The 16433-nt window shown below is 23.4% G+C and overlaps 1 protein-coding gene across 2 annotated transcripts in view; it reads left to right on the top strand.

Annotated features, from left to right (window-relative positions):
- Nucleotides 1-800: 800 nt before the first annotated feature.
- The window catches only part of LOC136970000 (homeotic protein ultrabithorax-like), a 92248-nt gene continuing 76615 nt past the window's right edge, over nt 801-16433 (top strand). Inside the window, exon 1 of one of the 2 annotated variants that reach the window (XR_010879916.1) lies at nt 801-933. The gene's annotated coding sequence lies outside the window, so the exon portion shown is untranslated. Of the gene's footprint in view, nt 934-12292; nt 12402-16433 lie in introns of those variants that run through there. The other variant, XR_010879917.1, reaches the window with a different exon arrangement.

Below are 16433 nucleotides of genomic sequence, written 5' to 3'. Positions count from 1 at the left end.
AGTTTTTTATGCTTTTTTAATCAAATAATTCAGATAATAAGGTCATTACTGTATAGTGAAAATACACTAAAAGTGTTCATTTTATTGCTAGTAAGACCTATTGAAAGATGTTAATTCAAAATTTTGATTTATAAATATGAAAGAAAAAACTGGTTTAGAAATAATTCATTATAATACTGTAAGATTTTCTTTTTAAATAGTATATTTAAATTAATATTTTTTTTAAAAAAAAAAAAAGCTAGAAATAGATTTGCCTTTAAATACTTCTCTTTAGCACAAGATATTATTATATCTTGATAGCTTTCATTAATAAACATGTAAAATATAAATATAATATACTATATTTACAGTTTCTTATTAAAGAGAAAAGTTTTTTTAAGCTTATAATATTGAAAATACAAAAAAAAACTGTTCAATAATCTTTCTAAAATTTATATTTTTAATTCGATAATATAAGCGCAGACAAATGCTCGAAACAACTGGTTTTATTAGATTTACGTAGTTTTACTTACATATTTTATGAAATAGCAAAACAAAAGCGAGTAGGAAAAGTCACTTATAGTCTTTGCGCATGTGCAATTTAATTTTGGAAGGTAAAACGAGAGGCCTGTTAGGAAAGAAAAGAGGCGGTGCTACAATCTGGGGATTGGAAAGGGCAGGGGTGACCATAACTTTAATGGCATGTTGAAACTAGTTAGACTTGCGCAGACAATTTAGGAAACACGCGAAGGTCGCAAACACACCGCCTCCTTATTATATATCCAATAGAAAACAGTAGAAGACCTTCCCTAAAGTAAAGAAATATGCAACATTTCATTCCCTAATGTCTACATCTGATGTGTCAGGGCATGGATCGAACACAAATTGGTAAAATAAGAGCTATTTGTTGTTGTTTATAGCCGAAAATACCACCAACGCTTATGCTGAGAAAAAGTAAGAAAATTGCTTTTTCGTCTATATAATTCTGATGAATTTTAAAATATTTACTTCGATATTGTTATTGATATTATCTATAAAAATTTTATAAAATTCATTTTTATAGAATTAACGTTTAGAAAATATTGGGATTGACTTAAAATCTAAATTAATAATACAAATGTTCTTTATGCTAATTGTTCAAGTTAAAACAAATAACTAAATTTCATAAGAACAAAATTCAGTATTTAATTAAGTAAATTAATTAATTAAAAGTATTATTCATGTAATAGAATTTTTTATATTTAATTAACATTATTCTATAAGATATAATTAAGTTTTATACTGAAAGTAGACAAGTTTTTATGAATAAAATATAGAGTTATAATTTAACTTATTATTAAATTTCAGAATAATTTTTAATCCATTAATTTCTTCATAAGACTCGAATATTTTTATTATTTTATTTTGTTTTCTGATTGAAAATAACGTAGCTCTATACTGTTTAAGTATATGAAAAAAGATTTTCATCATTAAATCTTATTATTTTTTTTAACTTCCTCTTAAGTGTAATAAATTTCCTATTAAGTTTAAAATAAAATTTTATAATTCTAATTAGTATTATTTATAAATTTTGCTTTATTAAAAGTGTATTTATATATCAATTAATAATATATGAAAGATATATGAATGCTCTTATTAGTCTTCGAGAAGATTTAAATGAATTTAAGCTCACATATCAAATGAGCGAGAATATCTCTTTGAAGTAGACTTATCTCGCAAACTTGGTAATCGATAAGTTATTTTATGAAGTCATTTTTTTCTTTTGAAACTTATTACTTAGAAATATTACTATCTTCATTCCTGTGAATTCGATTTGTTTTATGGATCTTATGGGCTGAATGTATAACACTATTCGTGTTACATTTTATAATTATCCATCAGCAAATGCTTTTACTTATACAGAAAGATTACTTTCTTATTATATAAACATAAAACGCATCAGTTAATAGGCCTAAATAAGCAATTTTAATAAAAAAATCGTGAAATAAGAAACGTCGCAGTCAAAATTTTAGCACGTAGTTTAAAAATTAATTAAATTTAAAAAAAATTAAAATGTATTTAAAATGCTTTTATTTATAAAATTTACGAAAAAGTGAGCAGAAATATAAGAATCTATTAAAGATTTAAGTTTACATCTATCTGAGTTTGAGTGAGGTTTATTGCTTGAGCTAGAAAACTTGTGTAGATTTTAGGTTAAATATTTAATAAAATTTAAACTATTCATAGAAATATTTTAAATTATATAATTATATAAACCCTTCACGAAAACAAGATCATATTACTATATTGTGAATATAAATATATTTTCAGAAATGATAAAGTTAATGCAGAATGTCTAATCTTAACGATTTATTTATATGATTATGAGATCTTCCTTGTAATCCTGTAATATGTTTAATGGATATTCAAGCTAAATTTCTAAAATCTATTAACGCAAATATATTAATGGATCTAAAAACCTATTACTTTATGTGATGTTATGATTTATCTAAATAATAACTTTACAAAAAGGGAAAGAAAATAATTAAATTTAATAATTTGAATTGATTTAGTGGATTTAGTGGAATAAAAATTAGATTTTGTACTGTACATAAAATATTGTCGGCTTGTGATGTATGTTCTGTATATTTGAAAATTCTATAATACGAGATGCGAATTAGATATAAGAATATTTTAAAATTAATAATAATAGCTGCTCAATAAATTTATAATTTATGTATTAATTTAATTATCAGAAATTTAATGAAATTAGCAAAAAATAAAATGTTAAAAATTTCTAAATGAATGCTGCTTCAGATTTAAGCAATGAGTAGAACACTTCAGTATGACTTAATGATTAAATATTTTTTACTAATATAATTTATATAATGAAAAAGGCATTAAATTCTTGGGAGAAAATAGTATAGATTTAAGTTGAGTTTATGTATACATAAAATATAGAATAATTTCATTTTTAATAACATAAACTATAGACTCATAAAGTTATTTAATTGAAATCCTATTGTAGTCAAATAAATTTAATTAAATTTTATAGATATTAGAGAAGGAAATAGTAAAATTACATAGAAATTGATGTAAATCTATATAATGCAGTAAATCTATATCATAATATTTAAATATACCTTATCTATATACTGATAGAATCATATTAATTAATATCATACTAAGTCAATTTATCTATAGACTGCAATGAAATAATTATATTAATGTACTGTACTCTATCTACTGTACTGTACATTTTAAGAAAGTTATTACAGTTTTTATGCAGTCGTAAATAACTGTATAAAGTTTTTACGACTTGTATATTCTCATTAATTGATATTTAATTTTTCTAAACGTGAGAATTTCTTTACTGAATGAAAATTCATATTAAATTAGACTTATATTTTATTTTATGTATGAAATAATTCAGTGTAGGTCAAACTAATATTTAAAATTTGAATTTTTTAAAAACAAAGTAGACAAATTCGTTGATTAAAAAAAAATAATAATTTTTTGATTCAACTTTTAAATATTTAGTATTTACATATTTAAGAAAACAAAAACCGGGTAGAATTTAATTTATTATAGTCTATTTGAAAATAAGTTATATTCCCTTTGACTTATTTCAGTTTGTAAGAGTCTTTACTCGTTAATAAATTATATTTAAAGTAATTATACGAGCGTTAATAATTAATTAAATAAAAGGTTAAGATTAAATTCACAATAGACATTATAAATTGTTTCTGCATATTATAACTATAGAATAGTTTTTACCTTTTTGCTTTTAATATAATGTCTTTGAATCCGTAGACCAATTCTAAATAATAAAGAAAAAAAAATTATATTAAATAACTAAATATAAAAGATAAAATTTATAAAATTTGATATGTATTACACAGTACAGTACTTAAAATAATAGATACAAAGTATTAGTTTTATTGTCAGGCCTACTACTAGATTAACAAAAGTTACTTAAATTTTATATAGGAAAAGATTCAAATAATATTAAATGTATATTTTTATAATTTATTTTTGTCTATATTAATAGAAATTGTAAATTAATCAAAGCATTTTTTAAAGTAAATTATTCCATAAGTTTTCTGTAATCGACAATCAAATTGAAAGAAATTTGAAATGTATTATATACCGTATATTAAATATAAGATAAGTTGATCAGAATATTATTTAAAACGATTAAAAGAAAAATTATTTAAATTTTCTGAATTATTCCGTAGAAAGATATCTAAATTATATTCCTTATCTCGTTTCTTACGCTATGAATTAGATTTAAGACTTGTTTATTTGAGAGGAAATGGGTTTACTAAAGCTGAAATTAAGAGCTTTGTCATGAGAAGAGAGCTTCGATCTCTACAACTTGGCTGAATTCCAGCCGTTGTGCAGGTCCAAAAATCAATAAGATTGAATTGGATTGAGAACTACCAATGTCTCCAACAATAGAATATGATCCAGACAATATCACCTTGAACAAAATCCGCGAATATTTCGTTTCATTCATTTCACAAATATTAAAAAGAAGAAAAAATTTAATTTACTAAATCCACGTCGGGGTTATTCGCAGATTATTTTACCTATAATTTGAAATATAATTGCATCTTACACTAATTTATTATTTTTTTAAAAAAAGACTAAAATCTTATCAACAAACAGACATATTTCAAAGGAATTCTAACATTTTTAATTTATCACAGTTCATTAGTTTTAATAAAGTTTTCTCAAAGGTATTCGTAATTACTAATTGAAATTCACGGTAGAAAAACAAACGAATTACATAAAAATTTTACTTAATTATAATTTAATTTGCTTTATGTTTAATAGATTAATGTTATTTAAAAATCTAAGCTGTATGTAATGTGACTAGTAGACTCTACGCGTAGGCCTACTAGTAAATTTTTCTACTTTCCTTATAAAATGCTAAATTTTTCTTTGTAAACATCTTAATTAAGAAAAAAAGGAATAGCTTTTATATTCTAATAATTATCTATTTACATAATTAAGGTTTTAGTCAACACTTTAAAGAGCTTAAAGCTTAAATCATAAGAAAAATAATAGCCTAATTATTATTCGCAAGTTCATTTTAACTTTAAAATTTAATTATCGATTGTATTTTAAACTATTTAAAGTTAAATTTTTATTTACAGTTATTAACATTTTACTAATTTTATAAATACAAAATATTTAGATATAAGTTAAATAGATTTCTAGATACTTAAATTCTAAAATTATTTCGATAATAAGCTCTAATTCTCATTTTTTACATTTAAAACATTTTTCATGTTTATATCAAACTGTAGATTATTTATTTCTTTCTAATGATAAATTATTATTAAATTACTTATGCTATATATTACAATAATATGGTGCCGTAAATATAATTTAGGCTATTTTTTGTTCCGTACTGCTAAAGTAAGCAACTAGCATTGCTTGCAATGTTATGTCGCTCTCAATATCGCATAAATCTACTCAACCATAAAAACTATCGTATCAAAAAACTCATGTAATCTTATATTATATAACTTATTTTCTGACAAACACCTCTAACTTTTATTAAAATTTAGAAACATTAAACTTCAGAATTTGAGAAATAATATTTGTATAAATTTAATTTTAATTTAAAGCTTTCATTACCTGTAGATTAATTTGATTGATTTAATTTGTAAATGTGTTGAGATGCTTAAATATAATACGCTTCTTACGTAAATATCGTTATATGGGATAGACCATTTACATATAAAAGATTGGTTTGGTTTAAAATACTCTTTTTAATAGTAAATTTTAATTTGTTTGAATGTTTGTAGAGGCATTTAAAAATTAATATAAATTAATTATACATAAAAGTATTTTATATCTATTAAATTTATTTAAATAACTAAGATTAACTCTGAAGAGTCTGCCGTGATACATTAATCGTAGGCTTGTCTAACAAATATCTGAAATCACTCAAAATCCTCAAAAATAATGTAATATCCACGTTAGATTTAATAAGGATGTTACTACTATTAAGTAAAATACTATATTTTGATATTTCATTTCAGTCTTTGTTGGTTACTTATTTAAAATTAATCACTAATGTAACGTAAAGTACAGTAATTCAGAATTATTTGAACTTTCAATTTAAAATAAGCTTCTAAAATACATAATATAAATTATTCACATTTTAAAATTTAAATTTTTAAAAGTAATTACCATTATTTAGCATCCAATTTTATCTATTCAGATTCTCTTCGAAAGTTTAGTTTATTTGTCAACGGCTTAAGCACAGACAAAACAGTAAAAGATAGAATCATTTTATAATACATTTTCATATATTTAATTGTAAAAAAATTTAATAATATATAAATTTATTACAGTTTTATTAGTATGAAGTTAAAAATATATTTAGAATTAATCTTAAAAGTTGATTAGTTGACTTTATTTTTGCAATTGTAATCCGATCTTTTTAAACAACAATTTACAATAACATCAGATATTAATAATGCATATTTAAATATAAAATAAGATCTATATAGCCTATTTCTTTATTTTAATAAAAGTAAATTATTTATTTAAAAAGTTATATCGTTGTGCTGTTATCGTATGTTGATGTTAAATAATAATTAATAAATTTAGGCATTTAACATTTTGAAAAAATTGTTATATAAATTATCTTTATTGGTACGTTTCTTTAAGTTCAATTAGCATTCTATTTTCTTAGTATAATTTCATTATTTAACTATTCTATGAAGTAGATAAAAATGGAATAGTTATTTTCTAAATTATTTTAAAGTAATAATTATTTTTATTTTGAAATTAATTGAATGAATTAAACATTAATAATTATAGATTTTATAGAGTTTGCTTTTATGCATGTATTATTTTTTACCATTTATATACGTTATTGTAATATAATGTTTATACAGATAAACGTGCTAACAAATACAGTGTTTAAAATACATTAAATTACTGTAAGTAAATACAAAATTATTCTACAGTATTTATTTATTGATATTTTAAAATATTTTGAAAATAAAATAATGATTTTGATAGGAATTTTTCTTGTGAAAAAGTTTCCTTTATGCATTCGTTTACACTTACGTTGTTCTTTTACTTCATAATAAAGCAATTTAGCCTACTTTTTTCTTTAAAATAAAAACAAAATTGAGAATGAAAATTCTAATTTAAAATAATCATCTTTCCAACAAGATCTTCACGATTCTCTCTTTTAACTAAATGGAAGAGATTCTGAGTAGATCAAATGAAACTCCAAAACAAATAGCCTACGCAGCCAGTATTTATTTAGGCTGAAAGAGCAGTTTTTTTTTTATTATTATTAAATGAGAAAATTAAAATTTTACTTAGAAATTGCGCAATTTTAACTTCTATTTCAACACAATTTCATTAATTAACTATTCTATAAATAGTTTAAAATGTACAATTATTTTAAGTAATTTTTTTAAATGAGAAAACATGATTATTGTTTTTAAAAAATATTAAATAATAGATTAAAATGAAATTATATTTATTATATAATATTTTTTTTCTAGAAGATTCGAAAATTTTACATTGGAAAATAATAATATAATGTGATAAACTGAACTTTTAAACATATTTTATGATTTTAAATAGTTCAGATGTTATGGAGTTTTTACAATTATTATATACTTTGTGTTATTTTTAATAAATCATTTTTAAAATTAAAAAAAAATTAAAGTTTTGGTGTCTAGTATAAATAATTACAGGTTATTCAAGATGAGATTATAGAAAAAATATTTACTAAATCTATTATAAATAGGCCTAAAGATTTTCCATATATTACAGTATTATATAGTAGATAATAATAGATATAATGTATAAGCTACTGATAATGTATCTGAACTGATTAACGCTTATTTGATAAGAAAAACTAACTTTTATCACATCTTTATCATCAATTTTATTGCAGAATTAAAATGAGAGAGAGAGAGATACTTATCGTGTATGATATGTCATTCATTAATCATTAAGTAAACTAATTAAACTCTTAATAAAAAAAATACCTCGCTATTAGTTGAGCTAACAATAAAATTAAGCTACTTTTTTCCTCATCTAAAATACAAATTCACAATAATTTAAATAAGTTTTCAGCCTATTAAGAACTGAAGTATTTAATAAGGTATCGAGGCGTATAAAAAAATATACTCAAAAGATAAGTATAAATTTGTTACACTTTATTTTAAATTTTAATTTTCTTAAAATATTTTGTACTTGTCTAATTACACTTTCGTGTTTTAAGTGTTTCTTATAATTGAGAGGATAATCTAAACTTAATTTTAAAATTTATTTGGGTTTTTAGGATAGGCCTACGCGATTATGGAAAAGTTAATACATTAAAATAAAAAATATTCTGTTATTTTTAGATTTATTTTACAATCTTTGTTTATATTATATTATAAATAATGTACTTATTAATTTTTATTAAAGAATAAATATTTGAATTTTTTTTTTATAGCCTATTCTTAAGTATGAAATGAGTCATGCTACTGGAAGCGAAAGCCTATTTTCTGGAAAAATTTAATAAAATTACTTTAGATTTCAGTTCTAAATATTACTTCAAATAAAAATATAAACTGAATTAAATTATTTAGAATTAAAACTTTAAAATGTTTCTAATTTTCCTTTCTATTTGATAAATTCAAACTTTAGTTTCATTCAAAAAGCTGAAATAAAATGGAATAAATTTAGTTTTTTTTTAAAATGTATATATGAAATTATATTCTTAATAACTAGAAGTTTGATATTATAAGTGGAGAAACGCAATGAGATTATTGTAAGTTAATAATTGATATTTATGTAAATTGTAATAAGAAACTAAATAATAAAGTAGTAAGTTTGTTTAATTTTTAACTAAAAACATTGTAAACTATTGACATATTATAATTAAATTAATACTGAAATAATATAAAAGCTTAATATTATTATTTAATGGAAATATTTAAAATATTTTTCTTAAAATAATTTTTTAAAAATGAAGTGAAAATATTAATATGTTATTATGACTAAATACTTTACCATTCAAAAACAGTGAAGTGACAATTTAAGAATATGTAAATCTTAATTTCTTAATATAGAAAAATGTCAAATTTTGAAATATTATTTATTATGCTACAGCACTTATAATTTAGATATCGTTTCCACTTATCTGTAATAACTTTTTTACGAGTTACTTAACTTGTAACTACAAGTTTGGAATGCAATAACTACATTTATCTACAAATAGTATATTAAGATGTTTGTTCATAGAGTAGAAAGTCGAATATTTTGAATAAAATTATACTCCCTCTTGCAAATTAGTTATTTAAAATTAAATTTAAGATATGAATTAATCTATAAATTATTTCATTTTGATAATTTAGTAGTTTGCTTTTGAAAATATTACAAAAGCAAACTACATTATGGTATTGCGATAATAAGCATAATAATTTATTTAGTTAGCGAATGAAAATTAATTTATATTAATAAATATATATTAGGTTTACATAATTATATTCAAACAGTATAATTATTTGATCCGATAGATCTTGGGTGGTTTGGATTCTGTTAACAAGCTTATAAAATTGAAAGATAGGATAATAGGCTAATAGTATTTATTACCCAATTAGAGTGATTAGTGTTTTAATAGCTTTTGTACGAATATGGAAATAAAATTTAAAATAATTTAGTAGGGAGTCTATATAATAGGACGTTAAAGTAATTTGACTAACGCTTTAACTTTTATCAATTTTTTCTTATATTCTCTGGTTGATTTTTTTTTTATTAAGAAATTTTATTTTGTAATTAGTTATTATGATATGCAATTAGAGTTGTTTAGACTTTTTATGATTGTTTTCTCACGTAAAATATGTAACAAACACTTTATAAAAACAATGTTTCATAGGCTCTTTAGGTGTATTCAAACACTTGATATAATATAAATTTAAATTTAGAATTTCAAGAGTTTGAATATACAGTACCTATGTATACCTATGAAACATTGTTTTTATAAAGTGTTTGTTTTAGATTTCACATGAAAAAACCTTTGTAGAAAGTCTAACAGCTCGAATTGTTATATGTACTGTACACATATGTACAGTATATATGTAGTTTGTATTTGGCATATCAGTTTTATATATTTTCTCCTACAAAGTTACTCTTGCTTCTCAATTTCCGATTTCTAAATGCTTTATTTTAGAAATATTTTCCAAAACAAGAAATTAGGCCTATTTATAATTATGAAACTTTATGCTAATGTTTTGTTTTTGAAGTCAAAATCATTTTTTCGTTTATATACATTTTTCCCGTATTTTTTTAGTTTTCATAAAAATATTTTGTTTTGTTGAATTATTTTAATAATATTAATTCAAAATGTAATAAAGATATATACAAACATCGCATATTTCTATATAAAATCGTTAATAATGTAGCCTATATTAGCTGAAAATTAAATTTTTTAAAAAATAAAAATAACCTTACCTGAAAAATATGTCTTAAAATAAGTTAGAAATGAAACAAGATTCACTATTAAAATAACTTATTTTTTTAAAAGTAGAAATATGAATTCTCACTTATATTGAATAGACCATTTTATATGTATGCATTTTAAGGATTGTATATTATAAAATATACAAATACGCTATTAACATAGCCTGAATTTTTTTTCCGAGACAATATTTAGTCGTGATATATTTACATCACTTTTTAAATATAGATTTTGTAGATATTTTAATTATTAGATATTTTTCGTATTACTTTATAGCCAATATCTATAAAATGTCATAATAATGTATTTTTAAAATGCAACATAATTAACTTATTGGGCTGCAATTTTTAAAAAATTGTAGACATAAATTCCCATTGTCGGTTGTCTGTCCGTCTGCCTTTCCTTAATCTCGAGAATGAGGTTAGATAGATAAAAGACGAGAGAAGATATGGAAAGCTTAGTATAATTTGTAGTATTTTGTATTATATAATTGATATTTCCTGATAGTATATTTTATAAAATATAATTTTTTGATTTAATTATAGTTTTCGAGTGATATTTCTAAATATTTACGTAATTTTTGTCAGATTAATATAAATATATCCGCTTTGATAGTCTACACTTTTTAACAATTTATTGATATGTATTTTTTAAGTTATGTTTTATTTAAATGTATTTTTATCTACTAACAAATCTGTTTATATTAAATGCTCTATTTTATATTGAACGAACTAGTTTTGGAATAATAATCTTTTGTAATGGCTTCCCATAAATGCTTTCATTCGAATTAAAATTCTAATTAAAAAAATGTTAAACTATATAATTTAGTTTTTTAAATATTTTCAACTGTCTTTATTGGTTTATTTTATTTTTAAAACACTAAAGTAATATAGTACTGTATACGTACTACAATGAAGTGAATACTCTAAAGGCCATAGGCTTTTATTCAATAATCAACAGCATAAGCAGATAAATTTATTTATTTTTTCTTACAAGCGAATTTAAAGAAAAATTTAAAATTTCTATTTAAAAACATTAATCATTTTAACAAATTTATCTAAAATAAATTAAAATTATACCTTTCGTTCACGTTTTTACAGACTAAATCGGCAATAACAGATAGGCCTAAATTAAATCAGGAAAATTTATTATTCTTTTAAAAATACAATTTTTATTATTTTACAAGATTTAAGTTAATTAATTAATTATTTATTTATTTATTACGATTAATATAATAGCTGTTGTAAATTAAAAATTAATGAATATTTTCTCTGCCGACCACATTTTCAGCACCAGAAGCTCCACGACAAATTTAAAACTTAACATATCAAATTAATATATTATTTATGTTTTGACGGTATAATTTTATAGTTTTATTAAATTAAAACCTGTCTATAATGCAAATTTTCCTTTAATTTGGTAAGAGTGAAAGTCATAACGCTATTAAGTCGCTTAATGGAAGTCAAACGACACTTTAATTGTAATGAAGGAGCGATATACTATATCAAAACGAAAAAGTGCTTAAACACGAGATAAATGGATCAGAGAAAGCAATCATTTTCTAATTTCAAGCTGTCCTGATTAAGAAGAAAACATATATCATTTCCGCAGCGCGAGTCCATCTCGTTTGTCGTCAAAATAATTTGCGAACAAGATTTCCAATTTCGTCCTTTTCACGGAAGGCTGATGTCAGATTATTGTAGCATGGTGTTTCCTGACTGGGAGATCAAGCGATGCACAAACTTTCATGCTTGGTCTAGCGAGGAACGTTGAATGGATTTACTGCGCCGAGTTTCCATCTTTGTGCGACAGATGGCGTTGTTGATCGAGCCGTAATACAAAATGGAGAAGTTGTCAGTATTATTGTCGACATTTCCGTGTTTATAAAGAAATGTTTCGACATTTCAGCCAAAAATTCTTAACTTTGTATCAAAAGTGGTGATATTTTGTGAGTATTTTAGAGTTCTATGAGGAAATATGTTACTAGCACTGCTCCATATCTTCCACCGACTGAAAGTTTCATAAAAACCAATCGATTGAATATATAAATCAAGACTAGCAAGTTTTTTTTTTTTTCGATTTAGAGAAGTCGATATTTCTGCCTTTTTTCTATTTTGTATTTAAACACTGACTTTAATATAAAAGTATATAAATTTACAGTGTTGCCAACCTATGTTTTATAGCTTATTTAAATTACGTTTATATGACATGTAGGCCTATTTATGCTTCTATTTTCAGACATTTAATTTTAGTTTTATAACAAAGAAAGCCATTTTTTAACTGTTCTTAAAATTCAATCATGTAAATTACTTTTTAATTATAATTATTTAGCTAAATTTATGATACAACTAAGCTTCATTACTATTAAAAATTTTTTATTGATTAAAAATAAGTATTAAAAGATTATAGAACTATATATTATAATAATACTTAATTTATATCTAATATTAGAGTATATAATACAAAGTTGAACATTTATTTTTTAATATTATAACAACTTTTTCTTCTTCAGATTTTAGGGATTATTGGTTTATAAAATAGATTTAAAAGATCAGTATTATATTATGAGGAAAATACTTTATTTAAAAATCAATATTTTAATAAAATGTACTTTAAATTCAGTAAAAAATAATAATAATAATTAAAAATATAATAAAATGTTCGTTTTTTTAATAGTTTAATCAAGTTCAGATGGCAATTTTAATAATTATTATTAGATGTAAAGACATGATCTACTCATTAATACTGTAGATGCATATTTTATGATAAAGCATTTATCTATTGAAGCGTGTTGGAATATTATTTAATATGCAAAATCTTTCAATAACTGACAATAAAATCGACCTTTAAATAATAATAAAACTAATTAGAATAATTTATTATAATCCTTAAACAAAAATCAAGATTAATTATAAGATTATGTTAATAAAAATCACATAAAATTAAGTAAAATAGTTTATTTTCTTTTCTTAAATTTACACAGTATAATTGTATATTAATTTTTTAAAGTATCTACAATATTTTGTTGTAAATAATTACAAATTCTGCAATGTTAATAGGTCTTTATGATATAATTACAATTAATCTTTAATTATTAGGAAGATTTAATAAATAATTAATTAATTTTATTATCATATAACAAATTTCTAAAACATTTGTACTTAATTTGTGAATAATCTAATATTACTTATATAATTATTAGGATTAGTATATAGCATTGTTTTTGTAAGTTATATTGATATTTCTAAACTTTTACAACAGTTTTATGCTGTAAATTCTTTGATTTTTCTAAGTCAGGAATCATTATCAATATCTAAACTCTAAACATTTTGATTCTGTTTTTTATAATTAAATATCTTGAGCTGCGTTAAAAACTTTTATCTTCGGCAATATTTTACGATAGTAATCCAATAACTTACTCTAGAATAATTTATATGATGGTGGCTTTTAATCTTATTATACTGGAGAATGGAAATTATCGTAAAGTTTCAAAATCATCATAACGGAGTGGCATTGACACAACCGCGACACTCTAGAAGACAAAACAATTTGCTCAGCATCTTATAAATAATCTTTATTGCTTATCGCAACTTTAAACAATGATTTATATTCAATGCTTTATATATGTTTCTACATCATTTCTCAGAAACTAAAGTAAAATCAGTTCCCCAAGACCGTAAATCCTATAATCAAAAAGTGGTAGAGTACACAGTCAGCAACATTATATATAAACTAGAGAAGAGTATTTGAACTGATGCTGTCGACTTGATTATGACCACCATAATTTTAGCTTCGCTTGACGTATGCCTCCGCCGTTTTGTCAGGAATATTGTGAGTATGGAAACATTCGTATCTTCAACACTGATGGACGGTCTGCCTTACTTTGACGTTAGACTATTCCATTTGTCCATAGATGTCTTCGGCAGACGTCAGAGTCAAAGACACGGCTGTTGTTAAGAGTGAAATACTGTCCTGCACCTTTCGACAGCACGTGACGTGGTCGTTCCCTTTCGGATTTATGCGAGAAAGAATTCATAGGAGAAACGGAATTAATCTGTTCCATTGGACTTCATATAGTCATTAACTTAATAGAATTAAAATATGAAGTCCTTTCTCTTCGCTGGAATATGTTTTTGTAGAGCAAACCTGCAATTTGCAAAATTTTATTATGGTCGCGTTCATTTTTTCTCATATTTTCACAAAAACTCTTGTGTTTAATTGTTTTATTATGCTCGAAACTGGAAATAATACAGAACTTAAAGAATAACTTTTATATGTCAAGTTAAAAAAATTTTAAAAGAAAATTCTTGATGTATAATGAAAGTACTGTACAGTATAGGTACTGTACCTGGATAGGTCTTTAAAGATCACGAAGGTTTTAAGTTTTACTAAATAATTCCTGTAAATAACATCTATGTTCATGTAACGATCAAAGCTTTATTAATGCTAATTACATTATAAATATATAATTCACATCAAATCATATAATTTTAATTTTTTTATTATTATAGTCTATATCAATATAATATAACAAATAACTTAGTTAATTTTAAAGTTAAAATATATTTTCAAAGACAAAGCTTAATCACTTTTACGTTTAATTCTTGAGAATTTTGTTAGATTCTCTACGGTAGACTGCTCTTTAAATTCTTGGCATTCACAAAGTTTTGCATGAGTTAAAACCGCGTATAATATTCAACCCTCATTTTTAATGCAGTTTATTTATCTATTTATTATGATATTCGCATCATTTTTCAAGTCGTTTTACGACATCCGTTGAGACAATTTAGTTTTAAACTAAACGAAGTCGGCCATCATCTTGTAGGGAGCTGCAACTACTAGCAAAGTCTTGCCAGTGGTCTGTGAGCTCAGTTTGATCCCTGCCAAAGCCGTGATACGATAAGCAGTAATAAGTTGAAAGAAAGACAGACATTTAGTGCAACGTTGCCGGCATAACGGACGATTTGGTCCGATAACTGCCGACCGTAGATCTCCGGTCAGTCAGACAAACGTAATACCTCGGCCTATCTCCTCCGGTGTCGAGATATGGAGGTCGAACTTCGACCCTGCAAATCACATCGTCTCCCTAATCTGGCTCGATCACAACTCGGCTTCATCACCTCCGGAACTCCTAGTGGTTTTGCTAGCGAGAATTATTCCATTGGCGGTATCTAAAACAGCTATGTTGCTTATCGTAGTCAATCGTGTGAGAACTCTGCCCCAATTTATTGGTTGCCGTTAAGCCAAAAATACGCGCACCGATCGAAAAATAGAATAAATGATATAGAACATCAAAGCATTAAAAGTGGAGTAAAGATCTAAAGGAGATTGCCGCCTCCTTCCTAACGTCGCAAGTTTGATGAGTTGATAAAATTTCAAAAATTTCCATTAAAATAGAAAATACTTTAGCCATTTTCGGGTGTTACCCTTAATAAAACGCTGTGTAGAATTACTGTTGTTAGTATCATTATCTTCATTATTAGAATGATAAAATTACGTTAAAACAAAGATGTACGCAATTGCCATCTGTAAAATCTCCTAATGCAGAATTAATATAAATTACTTAGGTATTTATTTGGCTATGAATGATGATTTTTGACAAGTTTGATGATTTTTATACTGACAATAACAATTCTGAAATCTGATTCAGTTGATTAATTATAAAAATTTATTTAATCTTACATTTATTTACAATTGTAGCATACATTGTCGCTATAGTGATTAAAATTCGAAAAAACAATTCGAATGATGATAAGGTATTCATGTTTTATCATTGTTTAAGAATTTATATATATATATATATATTAAATTCTACTCAAAATTGGAATTTCTTGTAAAAAGTATTATTCGATGTTTTTATCTGGAATTAAATAAGTGACAATATTGGTTCCAGATCCTATAAAAATCACATTTTGTTTTGTAGAAAACAGTTAGAGTGTGTGAAGTTAACCATCCTCTCATTACAATTAATCAATGAGCG

Source organism: Centruroides vittatus, unplaced genomic scaffold (genome assembly GCF_030686945.1).
Source record: "Centruroides vittatus isolate TY-2023 unplaced genomic scaffold, ASM3068694v2 contig_1863, whole genome shotgun sequence".
Taxonomy (NCBI): Eukaryota; Metazoa; Arthropoda; class Arachnida; order Scorpiones; family Buthidae; genus Centruroides; species Centruroides vittatus.
This window is presented reverse-complemented; position numbering and strand designations above follow the sequence as displayed.